We start from the raw sequence: 5174 nt of genomic DNA, 5'->3' as shown, positions 1-5174 counted from the left end.
TTCATAGGAGGAAGTTTGTTGTTTGCAAAGAGAAAACAAAATTTAGGCACGTGCATATGCATCAATACAATAAAATATCCCATTGAAGTGGTTTGATCTGCATGACCCCAATCTGAAGTTGTCTACAATGGTCATTACGAACTAATAATGGGATCTGGAAAGTGCTACCCAATTATTTGAGAGTGCATAAAGTGAACCAAATCTAAAGGAGTAAGATAATTTCTACTTGTAAACCTAAAGATAACTTTCAGAATGAAATGTAGATAGTGGAAAAATATCATGGAATCTATCAAGCTTCCAAGTATTTCATTGCAACGTCCTTGAAGCTCACATAGCTAAGCATAGTTGTAATGATGGAAGCCTCTTTTCTAAAAACATGCTACCTTATGTCCCCAAGCCACAAAGGTATTACCTCATATTGTTTTGACCAAAAATATCATCTCAACCAAAGTTTCAAAACTTAATTTAAGTATACTCTATGGCTTCATGCCATGTAGATCAAATAACACAAGTATAAAACAAAGAAAAACAACATGTTCACTAATTTATCCTACCAACGCAGTTCAAAGCAAGGTATGCTTTAGTACATCAACATAGTGAATCAAATTAACACACAAAAGTACGTGCTTCAACTATTTCTAGTAGCCAAGGTTGAACGTTGCTATATGGCACGGCCATCAGAAGCTCGAGCCATCTTTGTCATCAATGCATTCAATCGATTCAAATGGACCTTGAGCCGGGTTACCTCTCCTTCTAAAGTAAGGACCTGGTCCTTAAGTGCATCAATTTGGACCTGGATTTTCCTATTGGGCATGTGTGAGCTTTGCATTGATTCAAATTGTTGCTCCATGCACACCAGCATGTTGAATTGGTTCTCCTCAACCTGGTCCATTCCTCCATTGAAGCGTTGTGCACATAAACGCACCTCATTGCGAAGGTCTATAATTTCTTGGCCATTCGCTTGCTGAGCCACGTCAAAAGTGCTTCCAAGTGTCGTTCAAAGTCCAATTGCCTACACTCACTATGGACAAAGAAGTCTCATAATGCAGCCATGAGTTCATGATTCCCATCATTTACCACAGGATTAATAGAAGAAAATCCCACGCATCGAGCACTTCTCTTTGTCACTCGAACATTGGCAATATCATCCGACTCGGTCTCAACGATGGCATTGTTATTCATGTTTTCATAGTTGTACCATTAAAAAGTACATCACAATGCATATAAAGTTGAACTATGTGTCAATTACCAAAAAGGAAGCAATCCCTTGCATATTATTACGAACATAACATCTTATCATATAAAAAAACATAATCTACAGAAAGCATAAGAGGTGCAAGTTCAAGAAAAGACACAGAGAGACTTTAATGTTTTCCTCAAGCAACATGCATGATTTTCTCTCTTCCTTATTACACATCTCTCTCTCTCTCTCTCTCTCTCTCTCTCTCTCTCTCTCACACACACACACACACACACACACACATAGCAACCTATCCTCTCACAAACATGAGGATCAATGCATAGAATTGTTGTGCTTAAACAAAGATCTCTAAGATATGAACCTAATATCTTGGATCCCTCAAACTCAAATCGCAAGTGGAAAACTCTATTGCATAGAATTACAAAGTCATAATAAACACCAAGACATTTAGAAATGTATCCAGATTTTCAAAGAACATTGCCTAAAATGGATCACAAGCATGGCAAATCTATTGATATGTTTGTCATAGAAGCAAACACAATTAAGGACATTATCGTGCCACAAATGATCTAAGAGGCAATATTAACGTAGCTCGCTTCATCATGCAATTGGCAATTGGCTTGGAGTTTCTCCATTCCTAAATCAAGGACCGTTTTTCCATCCCAAGGTTGATTATCTCCTGGATTAACAAACAATAGTAGTAAAAAAGGGAGACTTTTTTTAAAATAATACAATTGAAGCACCAAACACAACAATTTACACATACCAGTTATTGCAGTTATGTATGGTACTGCCAAACATGCAAGTTGTTCAGGAAAGTAGATTTGGTAGATGAACTCAGCGAACCTAGAACTCTTGAGGTACTCCCAATCATCGGGAACGTATAGATGGCAACTTCCTAAAGTCCGTAACACATAAGGAAACAAACAAACCATGAATCTTACTTTATGCCAGGTGAATTTTTGATTTCATGCACACACACCTGGTCTTGTAGTGCTTGCGGATGGTCCTAACAATTTTTTTGTGCGGCAAAGTGCACACCAAAAAAGTGGCTCTACTTAAAATAATGGAAAAAAACTCAAGGTCCCAAAGATAACACAATAAGTCTCCACATCATGTCTTAATGGTGGACAAAAACATACCAGGATGTGGATGACTTCTACATTTAATAGAAAGTACACCTCGGAGATGTAAATCATGTGATCCATGATCTATTTACCCAAATAGAAACCACAAAATAGACAATGTGAGGAAGGAACAAAACCTTCATATGACATAGTTTATGATTTTGTGGAGCGAGGTAAAAAATTAATTCACAAAATATTTTATGATTTGAAACATATATAAAGAAGAAGACAATGATGAGAAGGATTGGAGCGTTCATATGGCATTGATTGATATCTCATGGTACATAATGTTTATTGTTAGTGCAATTGTTTTGTAATTACATCAATGTCACGTAGGAGAATTTTCACTCCAACAGTTGAGCGTGCGCATGACAGTGCAACATACAATTGTCCATGAGTGAAGACCAGTGTCACCAGGTATAGGCCCAACATGGTAATGCTTTGGCCATGTGACTTATTTATCGTCATACAAAAAGAAGGATTAGAACCTTCATATGGCATTGTTTAATATCTCATGGTACACAATGTTTGTTGTTAGTGAAGTTGTTTCATTTACATCAATGTCACGTAGGAGAATCTTCACTCCAATGGCTGAACGTGCACGTGACAATGCAACATAGAGTTGTCCATGAGTGAAGAACGGTGTCACTAGGTATAGGCCCAACATGGCAATGCTTTGTCCTTGTGACTTATTTATCGTCATACAAAAAGCCAATCTAATTGGGAACTGCCTCCGTCTAAGAACGAATGGAAACTTTGTACCAGAATGCACAAAACATATTCGAGGGATGAAAACCCGAGTGCCTACCCGTGTACCTGTAATAACTTCTGCCTCCAGAACTCTTGCATGAAATGCCTTGCACACCAAGCGTGTCCCATTGCATAGACCTCGACTATGTTCCGTAGTAGAATTATTGGGGCATTCATTTTCAACTCCAAGCAGTGTGTTGGAAATCCACCACCCAAGGTGAGACTATTTAAAAACTCCACAGAGTATAAGAAAGGATCTTGCATTGAGTTTCCGCCACAGAGCCAGCACTAAAGTATTGCACAACATCACCTTTCATTGTGTACAGGGCCTTAGCATTGACAATATTAACTTTAGAGTTTTTTGGAGCAAGGATGGCCCGCTCTCTGAAGTATTCTGCATGGACCACATCTTTATCAGTTTTTGAATAGATGCGACCTATCAATACATCCAATGAGGATGAAGAAAGCACCATGTGACGGGGGATTTCTATCATTTGTTCATCACCGATTGTCAAGTCCCATTTCCTACATCCATAAGCCATTCTCTATAGGCAAAATTTGCAACATCACCACCTCCCACATGCATTTTATGTGCCAATCTAAGAATCTTCACACGATTCCATAAGTGCGATCGACAAAGTGTAGCATCAACAGTTTCAGCACGCGCTCCCTGGAACACCACTGGTAAGATCTGTCTGAAATCTCCCCCAAGAAGCAACATTTTTCCACCAAATGGATTTGTTGAGCACATGATATCTTGCAAAGACCTGTCCAAAGCTTCGAAGGCATATCGATGCATCATAGGTGCCTCATCCCAAACAATCAACTTGCACATTCTAAGCAATTCAGCAAGTTGACCTGTAGGTTGGTTCTCCCAATTCACATTGAAATAGTATGCTTAGGTATCAAGACTCATCGGCAAGTCTATTAGCATTTCTCGTATGACAAACAAAACCTGCTCCGTAATGGGGTCTTCCTATTGTGCTACAAAACATGCCTATCATGGCTACCTGCATGAAGAAGAAGAGGAATCTTAAAGTTTGATAGATTGGTTATCAGAGTTTCTTGCCCCGTTGCAATAGACTGGCTCTCCCAGCTCCCTCTCCATTTTTGATTGCTATGCTAAGAGCAAGAGTTTCAAGGGGTCTTGCTTGTCTCATGCAATATTTCTCAGAATAATGTAAATGAGGTAAGGAGCTCTACGTTTTCCACTATAATATGAGGAATCACTTGGGTTTCCTTCAAAATACAAAATTTTGGGGTTAGTTTTTGTCACAAATTTTCTTGACCGCTCTCTCTCTCTCTCTCTCTCTCTCTCTCTCTCTCTCTCTCTCTCTCTCTCTCTCTCTCTCTCTCTCTCTCTCTCTCTATCTATCTATCTATCTATCTATCTATCTATACGTCACAATGCTAGGAATTGCATGTGCCATGTGTTTTGTTTTTGAAATGCAGAATGCCTTCTTTTATAGTAGGAAATGTTGAGATGAGGTTACATTTGGACTCTTTTATCTCTCTCTATGGTGCTAGAAAATGTGTTTATCATGGCTACATACATTAAGAAGGAGAGGAAGCTTGAAGTTTGGTAGATTGGTTATCAGAGTTTCCTGGCCCGTTGCAATAGATTGGCTCTCCCATTTCCTTCTCCATTTTGGACAGCTATGTTGCATGTGATTAAGAGGAAAAGTCTAGTTCATTGACATGTGGACATGTCAAGGGGCCTTACTTGTCTCATGCAATATTTATTTCTTAGAATAACACAAATGAGGTAATGAGCTCTACGTTTATGACTGTAGTATGAGGAATTACTTGGGTTTCCTCTAAAATAGAAAATATTCGGGCTAGTTTTTGGCACAAACTTTCTTGATTGCCCTCTCTCTCTCTCTCTCTCTCTCTCTCTCTCTCTCTCTATATATATATATATATATATATATATATATATATAGTTTTTTAGGAATTGCACTTGCCAGGTAGTTTTTTAGAAATATAGAGTGCCTTTTGTCATGAGTGTGAATCATGCACTTGCCTGATGTTAAGATATGTTGAGATGAGGTTGTATTCGACCTCTTCTCTCTCTCTCTCTCTCTCTCTCTCTCTCT

Source organism: Adiantum capillus-veneris, chromosome 23 (assembly GCF_014529385.1).
Source record: "Adiantum capillus-veneris isolate H3 chromosome 23, ASM1452938v2, whole genome shotgun sequence".
Classification (NCBI taxonomy): Eukaryota; Viridiplantae; Streptophyta; class Polypodiopsida; order Polypodiales; family Pteridaceae; genus Adiantum; species Adiantum capillus-veneris.
Note: the sequence above shows the minus strand (reverse complement) of the source record.